Below are 15,782 nucleotides of genomic sequence, written 5' to 3' on the forward strand. Positions count from 1 at the left end.
CTTTTTAATGGTAACGGAATGTTTGAAATCAGCCCAGTAGTTTTTGAGTTAATTCAATGCATGAAAAAAAAACAAAAATTTCCTCTTTATAATATTACTATAGAAAAGTTGCGAAGCTATTTAAGTAAACAAATTACTTTAAGTAACTAAATAAACCATACTAGTTTTTTCGAGGGTTAAAATTGCAATTCAAAATTAGGGTTGTCACAAAAACTGCCTCATTAAAACGATAGTGAGATAATGAGCGTGGCATCCTTATTCGCACGCCAACAGGCTATCTATCATTGCATCTTGTGTTGAAAATGGTTAAAAAAAATAACAAGTGGCGCTGTTTGCAACATTCAATAGATTTCGATCTTGGGTCCACTGACGTGTTTTGTGTTGTACCTTGCCTTTCCTTGCATGCTACTGTACAATGAACAAACTAAACTACATATGTGTTTAATGCAATTGTAATAGCTAAAAATTAACTATATTACATTGAGAGCGTCGTTGGCTCAGTGGTTTGAACCCTTGACTTGTAATTTACAGGTCCTTGGGTTCGAATCCCGCCATGTACCAATGTGATTTTCGATTTTTCGAATTTTCTTATGTACATAATTTACCCGAAGTTCTTACGGTGAATGAAAACATCGTGATGCAACCTGCACATATCGGCGAAGAAATTCAAAGATATGTGTCAAGTCAACCAACCCGCACGTGGCCAGCGTGGTTGACTATGGCCTAGTCCACCCCCTTATTAAGGTAGGCCCGACAACCTCGGTGGGGACGTATAGTGAGCTGGTGATGAACTATATTACAGGACCTCGGACACATTTGACTAAACTATCGCATAACTGTTTAGGCTCGCTTTAATTCCTATGTGCTTGTGTTCACAACACTACTCGATTTTTAGTGCAACAGTTGAGTTGGCTGCGAAACAATCTACAATCGTACAGTGTGCAATAGTTTGGTCAAAGGTGTGCGCCTTTTTAAGGTACAAAAAGACAAACTATCTCAAAAGAAACTTACCATATGTAAGTATGTGAAAAAGTTTTTTCCAAACGTCTAATTAATTAAAATTATTTTGTTACAGGTAAATTTTGGTAAATTACTAAGAGCTGATTTGGAAAACGGGTAATGTATTTATTACTTAACTAGCTTAAACTAAGCAGAATTAAAAAAAAATAACTAAGTTAGTAGCCTAAGTATTCTTTCACGTTGTATTCTTCACATGTGCCAAATTTCATCAAAATCCGTTAAGCTTTTTAAAGATACGTTGGTTACTAAAACAACTACTTCTAGATTTGTTAAAACCAGACTTCAGATCAGTTAAGAATATTCTCGTAATATATTTCCCTAGTCCTGAGGTTAACATCAGACTTGTCTCTTCTATAAAAATCAAGATATATGAAAATTTGTTAATGTCAATCAAGTGTAGAACAGCGTATTGAATCAAAGTTCTCAAGTTGGCATTTTCCCTTTCAATGGACAAGGGTGATTCATGATACAAGTCCGGTCGGTCATAAAATTTGAGCATAAACCCTAATGGCGCAATTACAGGCTTAATTAGCAAAGCTGAGACGTTTGTCAGGGCAAGTTTTACGATGTACGTGAGTGAATGCGATTGTAGGATTGGTGTATTGTGGCTATAGTATACTTAGTCATATTTGTATTGTATTTACATAGGTACAGTTGCGGTAATCCGCGGTGTTCCACTTTAGGAATAAATGCTTTGGTCATGAAACAAAGTCCGCCTGTTCCTAATAAGTATTTAGATAGCAGTGAGTGATGCAAAGGGATAATAATAAAAATTAACTAGTGTATTAATAACCGACTTTTACTCGTAGACACATTTATAAGCTGCGATTTCCTTTCGTGTCTCGTTTCAAAATGTTGATATGATTGTTTTTAAGGAACACCGACAGTTTCCCCGATTGTACATATAAATTTTTTGTATACTCTTTTACGTATTCTATCTGTGTTCGTTATTAAACGATTGCTGTTTATCTTCTGTTTGATCGTCGGAAATCTAGTCTGAATTAAACTAGTGGTTTAATTATGTAATTGTACATGTTAGATAAAGGGGATAACTAACAAGTGTAACTTCCAAAAATAGCATTAGGATAACTATAGAATTTTGAATAATGATAGATGACAATCGAATAAAAGCATTGTGGAGTATGAAACAAAGTATATTTCTTGATCTAATTTCATTCCCTCAAAGTACATTACAACCTTAACTGTGAAGAGATACAAATATTGGTGTTGACTGTTCATTAGCTGAAAGGTGTGTTCATTATTGTTATTGAAATTAACTCATTTTAGAAAAGACACCAAAAATGTTTTACTGTTATATATCACTAAGCATATAGATAACAAAGAAAAGCGTCAGCTTCGTGCAAATTTAATAAAAGAACGAAGTAAGATCTCATTTACAATCGTAAAAACGTATTTCGGTGATAGGAGGTACTAAAGCGCGCTTTATGAGGCTGTTATTTTATATGAGTACGTTTTAGTTCTCAATTGATTTGACATACTGTATTTAATTCATATTTAAAGCCGCAAACACTCTAAGTAATTCTTAGTACAGATTTAATATGGCGACATATTTTCAATGTCTCAATCGATAAGCCCTAACTTAGGGTAGGCTCCGAGCCCCACGGTGGGGACGTGTAGTGAGCTGGTGATGATGATGTTAATGAAGCGATATACCCGACGTTTTTACGGTGAAGGAAAAAGCCCCACCCTGCACATATCGGAGAAAAAAAATCAAAGATTTGTGTCAAATCAAATGCAAATCAAAACATATTTAAATATGGCCCACCCCTATCTTAGGGTAGGCTCTGAGTCCTCAGTGGAGACGTATAGTAAGCTGGTGATGAAGTGATGTAGCCATTATCAATGTAACTTAACAAGTAAATATTTGATTTGAAACAATTAAAGCCCTGCCGGTTTCAGTAAATTGTAATTTGTCCTGCCTTGCCTTGGGGAATCAAATTCATCGCTTCTTAAAAAATAACTTTTCTTCTTAACTTTATCTCTTAATCTAAAATTGTCTCCGCGAGTTATTAAAGAAGGTAATCCAGAAATGTTCCGTCTTACAAAGCGACGAATTTACCCGCTTTATAACTTAACCTGTAACTTGAAGCTATCCTAATTAGTCGTCTAAGTATTACTTATATTCAAAGTTATGAAGAATAAGAAATTAGTTTGAAATTATATATTATTTTGAAGATTTTACTGTTACTAATTATAATAATTAGTTAGACAATACCTTAGTAAATTACTGACCAGTTAAGGACTCTGAGTACGGTAGAGAATACGCATTTTTGCAATGATATATTTATAGAGGTAAAGATTATGTAGATGGTTTAAGACTCGAAAAAAGTATGTATGTATTGTGTGTAGGAGTTATTAAGAGATTGAATGATATGATGGTTTGAAAGAGATGTATGGTTTAGTAGATTGTGACGTATTTGAGTATTTAATATAAATAACAAAGAACCCTTAAGTCCAAACTATTTTCATTTTGGATGGACAGCTCGGCCTACTTCCCACATAATTAAGTTGAATTCAAGTAAAAAGGATAAATCGCTGTCAGTCCTTTTTAAGTTATCCTAGAGGCGTTTAACCTAAATTCGTGAATACCCCTGTCACCTTTCATTTCAAACTACGAAAGATACTTAGTGAAATTATGAAGCAACTTGACAACATTTTGTAACGAATGGATTTTTTTTTTACTTTTTATTCTTTAAAAATGTAAGTTATTTTTCCTACTAAAATTTAGTTTTTTTATTATTAAATAGTGATATGTTTTAGTTAATTTTGTGATTACTTGTTTATTACTTACTTAAACTTAAATGAAGACACATATTTTACACTAAGTAATCATGTTAGAGATCTGTCTTATATTATTGCAGAAATAATTGTAAAAATAGTACAGTTTTTTTCTAAGGAAAATTTATAAATTCTAAGTTTATAGTTACCGTAACATCAAGAAATCTTAGATGTAACTTAATTTTCTACCACGGTTGTTAGTTAATTGTTCCTTCGGGATAACGTAATAACTTAATAACGTGTGAAGTGAAAAGTTTTATTACCACGGCCAATTGTATTGCGGGACACGTTTTAAAATCATTTTTCACTACGCTATAAGCTGCACGGCTTTAGCTTCACAATGGTATAGACGTACATATATCTTGTAGCGTTTATTCGTGTGGTGAAAATGAGGTTTTAGTGTGTGCGATGATGTCATGGTATTATGGAACTGCCGAGGTGTATAGAATCGATTACGTCAAATCGCTTGACGGTTTATAACTGTGTCCAATCGACAACACCCTTTATGCGGTGGTAACATTTTGTATAAATTGTATACATTGACAACAAGCTATTTCGTGATATTGCTTATTTAAAAAAAAATATAACTAAATATTGGATTAACCAGTACTATGTTTTGTTTCTAGAGAAGCATAGCTTTGCAACAAAAGAGCGTACATCTTTACCTATACAATCGCACAACTGTTTTTTGATTGTTTTGCAGGCAATTCTGTTTAGCACAACTAAAAATCGAGTAGTGTACCTCCATATAAGCTCATAGGAATCAAAGCGCGACTAAACAGTTGTGTTGTTTAGTCAAATGTAATGTGTATTACATTTGTTTACGATCATATATCTTTCGTTATATTTTAGTAAATAAATAAATATTATACAAATACAGTCTTCATCGTAAATATCCGACGCTAACAGTCTTTACACGATTTGATTCCATCGTTGGATAAATTTATTACAACACTAAGTTTCGCCTGCGACTCCGTCCGCGTGGAATAAAAAAAAGCAAAAGTGAGTAGTTTATGTGTTCTTCCAGAGTATCCTCTACGTTTTTGCCAAATTTCATCGACATCCGTTCAGCCGTTTAGGCTGCAAACTCTAACAAACATCCATCCATCACATTCGCATTTATAATATTAGTAAGATTACTAAGATAAACGTTGTAATGTTTATCCATAAAATTACACGTAATTATTCCGGCAATTAATAATTATACAATGAATTAAATGTTTAATTTCATAATTAAGTTTCTGGAGACGTAGTGCAGTTAACATAAGTAATAAAATATTTTAATGAACTCTAGTAAAAGAATACAGGAGCGCTCATTCTTAATTTAATTATTCTTTACAATTTAATAATCTTAGAATAGTTTTAGAATAGAATATTTGAAATATTACAAACTTTGTACTAATCTACATTGTTAGAGTTAATTTCACTCAAAGAAATTAACATCAAAGAATTAATAATAGAACTTAGGTAACTTCGACCTGAGGTAAATATTTACTTACAATTATCAAAGAAAGTATGATGTTCTAGAACTAACTTTTTATATAAATCAATTAAACAATGTCAACTCTTTATTGACACCACAACAAAATAAAGTTACCTAAATATATCTTACTAACTGTTGCTTGCGACTTCGTCCACGTAAAATTAAAAATTAAAAAAAAAATCGATAACATAGCTATTTTACAGTGAAAGAATTTTAGAAATCGTCCCAGTAGTTTTTGAGTTATTTCGATATACAAAAAAAACATGCAGACGAATTGAGTACCTCCTTCTTTTGGGAAGTTAGTCAAAAATACAAATCTTTTTGTTTCCAATATTAGGAAAGATAAAATTATAATTATTAAAGCTATAAATTGTTTAATCTATGACAAAACCACGTAAATCCGATCAAGGACATATATCAAAATTTAATATTCGGTCCTTCAAACCGAGCCTTTGTGTAAAGACGTAAAGCCAACGATATTGCAAGATCCTGAAGCATTATCAGTGATATTACATACTGCACGGAACATCTTCAAGGTAGTTCAATAGAAAAATAAATTGCATCTTCAATATTACTTTGTGTAGAAATTTCCGTAGTCAAATGCTACCAATATAATTGACTAGCTGTTGCTCGCAACTTAGCACGCGTGAAATTAAAAATATATATCAAATTTTACTCACAGATAAATTACCTTTCTAACGGTGAAAGAATTTTTAAAATTGGCCCAGTAGTTTTTGAGTTATTTCAATACATGCAAAAATACAAATCTTTCCTCTTTATAATATTAGTATATATAAGTAAATTATTTACATAAAAAATTGGACATATCGGATATTAAATCTAAAGCGAGATATTTAAATTAAATGTCTTTTATCAGTATTTAAAAGTTATCAATTTCCCCTGTCATTATTGTTGCGGCATCACCGACCCTAGCATTGTGTTGCAATTACACAGCGCTTATATTTTTTTTTATATTTATTAAAAACCGCTATTTTTATCATCTATGCACTTGACGTCTTTTTTCTTACAAATATGTTGTATATTTTCTTTATTGTCTATTTACTTATAAATACAATGAAAATCAAACAGTGGTCCTTCGAGCCGGAGTTCATTGATTTATATAGTTGCTTAAAATTTCTTAAAATAAAAACTTGGAGTGTAACAATAAGAACATAAAATAACATGTAAAAGTAATTCGACGACAAACGTTCGATGTTTTCTACTTGAAAATCTCATTTTAACGAAGCGAAGGAAAAATGTTCCCAGTCCTTCACGTGTACTCACGTCTGTTCATAACGCGAGCAAATGGCACTTGGATCCTTCGACCTACTGAAGTTAATTAAACGTCTGAGATACGTTGAGAGGCAAGCAGTGAAGCGCTACAAAGCGATTGAACGATGTACAATGTAACGACAAATTTTATTGATATCGATAGTAATACTAGCTGTTGCTCGCGTCTTTGTCCGCGTAAAATTAGAAAATTTATTCCATGTTACTCTCTGATTACGTAGCTTTTTAATGGTGAAATAATTTTTGAAATCGGGTTAGTAGTTTTTGAGTTATTTCAATACATACAAAAATACAAATCTTTCCTCTTTATACTATTAGTATAGATAGATTTCTTTCTTTCTCTTGATTCGTTTGCTTTCGATGTATAGTAATCCGAATATATTTTGTACAATTGTAACTTTAACATTCGGTAAAGTCGAACTAAATAGAAATGAAATGTTATAACAAACCTATTACATTTTTTCTTTTTATAAGACTGTTATCACAATATTTTTGTATCAATTTAAGCACTAAAAACTTAACAAAATAAATCCATAGACAAACTAAAATACTTGTATAAATATAATTTCTCATTCCCATTGAATTCGATAATAATTAAAAACTACTCGTATCAATGGATTATTTTTTACAAATCTGTAATACTACGAATTGTTGAGTTAAAATAAACTCTAACCCAATGGAATAGAGTTACATTTTGTTATATTATTAACAACATAATGAAGGCGCGTTGCATGATGGAATTGCTAGGTATTAATTACACCTATCTGTTCCCATCTTACTATACGTAGTCAATTAGACAGGACAAAGGGTCAAGTTATACTGGTCTCGACGTATCGACTTAGTTAATAGCATTATGAGAAGGATGTAGATAAGATGTGATTTGATGATCTTTTGACATGTTGGAACTGTTCGGAAATATTTTAGTTATTGCAAATTGTATTAACAGGTTGGTATATTAAAAAGATGGTTGAAATATTCTCAGCTATATTGACTTACTACTTTTGCCCGCGATTCCGTTCACGTGGAATTAAAAAAAACAAAAGTGAGTAGCCTATGTGTTCTTCCAGACTATCCTCTAAGTCTATACCAAATTTTATCGAAATCAGTTCAGCCGTTAAGGCTTTAAACTCTAACAAACATCCATCCATCCATCTTAACTTTCACATTTATATTATGATATTAGTAATATATAGACTAGTTTGTAACCACGAGTTTCCTACCCTTTGGTCAACCGAAAACTATATTCAAATCATTATAATTAAAACCCTATAAAAGTCATACCATTGTAACGGAGGGTTCCACTGGCTATGCACGTATACAGAAAAATATATTCATCCCTTTTTCTTGCCTTTAAAAAACAGAGAAGGTTATATATTTTTGTACAGTCCTTCGATAGTGGAAACTTGTAACGCACGTAACGAGTCATTTAACATAGAATATAACGGATCAATGCTTTGGGAAATGGAATAAGCTGTAATGTTAACGTCCAATTACCGAATTAAATCGTAACCCCCTCCATTAATTATTAGATTTATATTCAAATAGCCAGGAAACGTTTAGCGGTCGTTTTTCATTATAATTACTTATAAATTTACGGTCAATTGTTATTTTAAAGCGGAGCTTGTTTCGAGTTAGAAATATGTTATTATTATTGTAAAATCATTGTGTTCGCGGGAGTCGAGATTTATGAGAAGCGAAGTGTTTTAGGCGTTTTATTTGTGGCTGGCAGATTGCCAAACCTTTGTTATCGACGAATATTCTTTTATTCTAATTGTATTTAGTAAATAAACAATTAAGACATCTATCCATACATATAATAAAATTGGGGTGTCTGTAATATCAAAATAAATTTTCAGATTCCGGGAAGATGTGTATTTACGTTGCTGATAACGAAAATCGCATTTAATTTATTTTGTCTGTCTGTCCACAAGTCTGTTCCGGGTTATCTCCGAAACAGCTCCGAAACGATTTCGATCGGACTTTTTATCTTAATATTATGTAGACGAAGTCGCGGGCAACAGTTGGTTTATTAAAAAAACGTAATATATTGCATGTGTCACATAATTTTAGGTTTTCATTTGTTTTGTGAGCGTGAATATTTGCGCATGTTTGCAGTCGATATCGGTCTAATACCAGTGTTGGTACACGGCTCACAAATTGGTCCACCTTGTTTCTTTTTATTGGAACATCCTCTAATTTGTTTCTCGTGTATTCTAACTAGTATTTTGACTGCTAGACTACTAAAGTTAGTCTTATGTACTACATCTATACTCTATACTATTATAATAAAGCGTAAACACACACTTCTTTGTTGTCTAAGATGTCAGCAATTACAGCATATTTTTGAATAATTGTTTTTATAATAAAAAGGCCTACACTTACGTCATGCTTTAGGCTATATATTTTCACGCCATTAAACTTAAGGGGTTAATATTTTGGATAAAAACCCTAATGTGGGAAAGAGGCCATAAGTTGCTGCCAACATCAAGGAAGATGTAAACAATAAAATAATTTTTTCATAATTTCATGCGGATGAAGACGCACAGGAATAGGTAGTTTAAAATAAGACTTGTTTTTGTCCGCGACATTCATTGAAATCCGTTCAGCGTAGGCCACAAACTCTAGCTAATCTCCATCCATCCATCTAAACTTTTATATTAGTAAAGTATATTATTTTAGAACGGTTAATTTTTAAAAAGATACTTAAACAATAAAATATTCTTTTTAATACACATAAAATATTGTTTTCATTTTTATTAACATTAGTTTATTGTGAACATTGTTTTTTTTAATTAATATTTAATAATATAAATCCGAAAGTTTGATTACAGTGATGTATGGAGTGTTGTTGGTTAGAGTTTGTAGCCTAAACGGCTTAACATATCTTGATGTTTGGCCTAAATATAGGGGATAGTTTGGAAGAACATATACGTTATTTACTATTTTTTTAATACCACGCGAACTCGTGGGGTAAAGTGCAATGATAAAACATGTTGGTATACAAATTTATTTTAAAGATGAAACAAAAGTAGAATCGTAAGAAACACTGTGTTCCATATATCCAGCGTTTGCACAAATATTATGATTTCGCTCAACTAGAAACACTACATCACAAATAAAAATACATCTCACGTAATCGTGATGAATCAGACTACGTTTACATTCAGCGTACGCGAATTGAATACGTATGTACAACGTATCAAAGATTGCTTTTGCGTACCAAATGAAATGTGACTCTATTGGCAGTAAAATAGATTATGTCACGTTTAGATTTAGTTCCTTTGCCTGAAAACGACTTTTTTACTGTAGCTGATAATGTTTCAAATATGCTTTTAACAAATTAACTATGAAATTCTATATGCATACATTTATTACAGTTTTTATTTTAAAGGATTACTGTAATAAAACATTGCATTTTAGCTTTTCACCGTGAATAGAGTCCAATGCGATTTTTTTTAAATGGTCATTGACACATTATTAAATGAATAAATGTTATGATAACAATATGGTAATGCGTATTTATGTTCAAAAATTTTGAGGACTTTGATGTCCCTAATATCAATACCCGGCGTTCAAAGTGTTAACGTGTTTAACTAAACCGTGTCTATTATTAGGGTATAACAGTAAGTGCCGGCGTCAAATGAGACCAATAGAATGGAATAAAGACACGTAACTTGTTAAATATACGTCAAAAATTGTTCATTGAAAATCGCTTCACACCCAGTTCTCTATTAGGCACGTGTAAAAAAGGGCATAAAACTTTGATAATGCGTTACAACGTCCATTGGGTGTGAAGTGCGTGCAAAGCGTCACATCAAAGTGAACGATCGAACGAGTGAACGTATGACCGGGTGAATGATTCCGCTCGGCTCGCTGAAACTGACCGGGATAAGTGCGTTCATTTACTTACGTTGAACACTGTATCGAATTAAGTACGGATGACGTAAGATGCTCTTAACTCCGAAGTCTTTAGAAACAAAGCAAATTTAAAATACGATAGTAAAAGGTCAACTTATTTTTTTTTAATGTTGACGTTTTTCAATATTTTCACTTTAAGTGTTTGTTTATAATTTCATCTATACTAATATTGTAAAGATATAAGATTTATATTTTTGTAATTTTGTATATATTCAAATAAATCAAAAAGTACTAGGCCGATTTTAAATTATTCTTTCGCCGTTAGAAAGGCAATTTATCTGTGAGTAAAATGGGCATTTTTTAAATTCACACGCCGAAGTCGCGAGTAACAGTTAGTGATTTAAAAAAAACGCTAATGAATAAATCCATTGTATTTTTTTAAATATTCTTCAGCTAAATGGTTCTTGAAAGGAATAATCAACGAAAACACCTTTTCTACAAGCAGGTTCGTTAAGATTCTAGTTCCTTTCATACCACACGTAAGCGTGAATACGAATTCCTTAATTAAATGGACTCCTTTATCTTTCCGGGACGTCGCTAACCTGACATTTATCTTTATAATCAACGCTTTAGTCAATGTAATATTTATTTATTTATTATGTTAATATATCAACAGGTCAGTTTTTATTTTCAAAATTATTAATTTCAATTTTGAAATATTCCATTTTATTTTTGAAATTATGTTCTCTTTTTCAAAATGATTTTGAAAAATGTTACTTTATTTTTGGATGTACAAAATAATGTTTTAAAATTAGGACGATAATTAGATGTTACCTTAGGATGTGATTTTAATTCAATTAGTATGACTACAGGTTGGAATTACACTAATTAATGAAGGAATTTTTGAGCTTTTAAGTAAGATGTTTTCTTTTCTATTTTGTTAATTAAGTCGTGTTTTAATTTATTAATAGTTTAAAAATAGTAGCTGGCTAATTAACAGGACATACAGTTGTTAAATTAAAACGCGACTTCCGAATTTAAAATGACTTTTTTATTGCAGTTTGTATTTTTATATATTACATAGATTTAATTAATTCGCTTTGTTTGTGAAATCGGACATTAAACACACGGAAATAAAGAAAATCTCTCAAATTCATATTCAGTACTTAGCTAAAGTTTCCCTCAGGATCTTAATTAACTAAAACCTCAGCATTTATGCTTTTAACTACCTTAGCAGTTAAGAAACTATTTATATAACTAAATTTTGAATCTAAATAGACACGAAATCTAGATTTAAAGCTGATTCAGTGTGCGTTGACCCTTAAACCGATTCAAGTTGACATTTAAAACGATTTGTTTATGAGAAATAATGTGCTTTGGTAATTGTGCCGTGAACTGTTGGGCAATTGCGATCGGCTCGGTATGCGCTTTGGCGCGGCATTGAGTCATTAAAATGCACCGCTAACTGAATTTATGTAAGTCATGTCACTTAAGATTATGACTGTAGAATAGTGTGAATTGTTATTGTTATTGTCAGATATGCACAAACATGTGACTATTGGAATGTTGGGCCAAATGTTTGCCTGGCCTGGGTTTCCTTTGGTCAATTCATCATCTTTCCTCTTATCCTACTCCCGTGGTATCGGCGCAACAGGTTTTTGTCCTCCACATAACTATCATACGTCATCTCAGTCATCACTCCCTTTTTGATCATGTCACCTTTCACGCAATCCATCCATCTCTTTCTAAGTCTAGCTCTACCGGTGTACCCTTCCACACTCATAACTAACGTTCTCCTTGTAACATGCGATTCATCTCTCCCCATAACATGCCCATATCATGCTAACCTTTTACACCTTACCTTCTCTCCTAACTTCCTTTGGTCAATTAGCCTCCAAGAAATAATTAACAAGTAGTTTTATAACTATTACTGGCCGCTATACGAGTAGTCTATTCTTATTTAGTATATGCGGTAGCTGACACCCACAACTGCCGCCTTTCAGGATCGACGTTTGACCACTTTTTAGCTTAAAATATTTTGTTACATTAGTTAAATAAAGGTTATTTATCCTAACATTTTTAGCTTCAAAAGACTATTGGAGTGAGCGAAGTAACCTGTGAGCGAGTGAATGAATGAACGGCTGATTTATTCGCCGGGACCGATCCCAGCGGAATGGTTACACAGGCCAATCGGGCCGGCAACAAAGCTTTGACCGTCCGCGTATTTAGAATGGTCAAATAGACGTGAAAGATTTCCCTTCTTGTTATTTTAATTATTCGATAGTGTTTGCTTTAACTCGTTTGGCTTTTTATTGGTTATCATAACTGCTCTATTGGATGTCTATGAGTGATTGTAATCTAATAAAATTTTATTGTTAGATTAGCAGCTTTGAAGGAGTAAAACTCAAGTTCGGAAACACATTTCATGAAGTTATGAAACCAATAACACTAATGAATGGTTAAAAGTAGCTGGGAAACTGGCAATTAATTAACCTAGTGTGAACTATGCATCAGTTATTAATGGTTACTTGAATAGTATATGATCACTAAAGAACTGTGAGAAGCTAGATTATTTTTTATTGTTTGGAGATTGTAACCATTTAGTGAAACAATTGAATAAACATTTGTGACGGTGATCGCTTTCCGATGTCGAATGATTCTGTTTAGGGTAATTTGTTTGTGTTTATTAAAATTTGTTATAAAATTTTAGTCATTAATTCTTAGTTTTCTAATACACAAAAGGTCTGTTAACCCTTTAAATGCCACTTTTGGTACTAAAGGGAACCATGAGTTCGTGGTTCTGGACTATGTATGCGTTTTGTCTCACTGAAACAAGAGTATGTAGAAAATGTCCCCATTTCCGTATAAGAATTGAACAAAATACGTTTTACAATATAAATAGGATGTGCAAAAAAGGTGAGTACAGTTCTCATTGTGTCTATAGGCTTTACCCTCGAAATGCGTTTCACAAAAGAATCTTTTTCTTTCACAATGTTAAGTACAGTCTTTACTCCGGGTACAGTCGCGAACAACGTTACCCGTGTAACTTAATTGAAATTATGTATCTAAACGTATTTAAATTTTATATATTAATTTGTTTTTCTTTTACAGATACTAAAACGTTTTTTAAGATTTTCCACAATTTATGGTAAGATATTATTTACTTATCTATACTTCTATACTATTGTGATAAAGCGTAAACACACACTTCTTTGTTACCTAAGATGTCATCAATTACAACATATTTTTGAATAATTCTATTCTTAATAAAAAAACCCTACACTTACGTCACGCAAGGCTATATATTTTCACGCCATTAAACTTAGGGGTTAAATAAATTGAAAAACAATCTTCATGTGGGAAAGAGACCACAAACTACAATCTGCCAACCTTAAGGAAGCAAGGTTATTATGGTAACTGTAATTTTGACATTTACAATTGAGAATTTGACAAATGCCAACAATAAAAAAGCTAGGGATAACTAAATATGTTTTTTAATGATAGAATTATCAATAAAGTTTAAAAAAAACGTATTGGGAGGTAATCTTGTTCTCTATTTTAATGAATTCGTATGTTATTAATATGTTTTATAATGTAAATTCAATTCGAGCTAGCGAAGTACCAGGGCATTATGATCCTAACTGTACCAGCGAAGGGCACGAGATGTCGAACAAAGGTAGCAGAAACCAATTTGTTACGTGATAATATGCCCCCCTCTCCCCTAATTTCTCCCTCCTTCCGATACGAAATGAGTCTTATTTCGACTTGAACTCAACTCTCAAATATAAGGTGAAATATTTCTCAAATCCTATTGTCCCTAATAAGTGACATATCGATTTTTAGCCTTCCATTAAGTTTTTTTTTTGTATACTTTATATTATAATGTCCCTCAATACTAAAAGATTTGGTCTTACTACTGTAAATGCGAAAGTTTAGATTAGTTTGTAGCCTAAATTATTATACGAATGTCGATGAAATTTGGCATAGATGTAGAGGATAGACTGAAAGAACACATAGGCTCCTTTTTTTTTAACTCCACGCGGATGGAGGCGCGGGCGAAAGCTAGTTGTATAAATTTAGAAAGTTGTGGATGCTAGTTCATTATAATACTTGAAAATTAACATCGTCAGATAATTTATTTATAAATAAAAGCGTTAAATCATTACTTTATTAGGTATGTAAACTTTAACATAAAATAACACGATATATTATCTTAAGATCTTAAACTTCCGCATTATTTGTTAAATGTTAACGTAAATTCCAATAAAACGGTACGAAAACCGTCTTAAAGGCAATATTGCGTTCCCCCGACATTCTATTCAACCAATATTTGTCAAAGGCCAAATCACCTCTATAGGGCATTGGGCGACGGTGGCGCCCTCATTGAAACCTACGGATGTGGAGGTAACCCTCCCGCTAGGTGAGAATTTGTAACTGCTACTTACGTAATTATATATTGAATTCAAAATCAATCAGTTTAATATCACCAAAGAGAGTAAAGCTTAAGGTCATAAGTAGGGTTGTAACGGAGGTAATTTTAACGGAAGCGGATGCGGATGCGGAAGCATAGGTTAACGGAAGCAAGGGTCAATAATAAAATGTTAATGGCGATTCATTAAAGAAATAAAATCTTAAATTACGATAATACAAAATGCAGATTGGTACATAATTACAAGATACAGTTTATTATGCAAATATAATGAATAACAATTATAGTTAGTTGAATCCGCACTTGCGGATGCGGAAGCGGAGTTCCGTTACATCCCTAGTTAAAAGCATAGTTTTCACTGTTATAACGTGTGTGAAATAATATACCACAAGTCTTAAAAGCACTGCAGAAACATTGATAATATCTCTTTTATGTACGTTATGAGATGTAAAGAAGTTTCTTGTAGTGGACAAACGCAAATTTGCTTAATACAAGTTGACTAGTCATGTTAATTTATTGTTTGAAAAAAGACCTTATTTCTGTGTAATAAAAATCAATTTAGCATCAACGTAGAGTTATTTTAAATTAAATATCGAAGTGACGACACAGCTTTGTTAAGTTCCCGCGAACATCAGCCACGAAACAAGCTTGAAATTAAAAGCCAGTTTCCGAACAAAAAACCTATCTAATAGTTTTATTTAAAAATTCCAATCTGCCAGTATCATTGTCTAATTTTGTCACTTTATATTTACTATTAGTGTAAACGATTGTTCAAATATAGTTTACATTAAAGCTTTTATTTAAAAGTTAAGTGATTTCCACGTGGAATAAAGATAAAACCAAAGTGAGTAGCCTGTATGTTCTTCCAGACTATCCTCTGCATGTGTGCCAAATTTCATCGAG

General features: G+C 32.1%; 1 protein-coding gene across 4 annotated transcripts in view; it reads left to right on the forward strand.

Annotated features, from left to right (window-relative positions):
* Positions 1–15,782, forward strand: part of LOC106111370 (latrophilin Cirl) — a 285,223-nt gene that overhangs the window by 57,901 nt on the left and 211,540 nt on the right. The window contains exon 2 of one of the 4 annotated variants that reach the window (XM_013293420.1): positions 13,562–13,598. The exons of the other annotated variants lie outside the window; for them this stretch is intronic. The gene's annotated coding sequence lies outside the window, so the exon portion shown is untranslated. The remainder of the gene's footprint in view (positions 1–13,561; positions 13,599–15,782) is intronic. 4 annotated transcript variants of the gene reach the window in all.

Source organism: Papilio polytes, unplaced genomic scaffold (genome assembly GCF_000836215.1).
Source record: "Papilio polytes unplaced genomic scaffold, Ppol_1.0 DF824169.1, whole genome shotgun sequence".
Lineage (NCBI taxonomy): Eukaryota > Metazoa > Arthropoda > Insecta > Lepidoptera > Papilionidae > Papilio > Papilio polytes.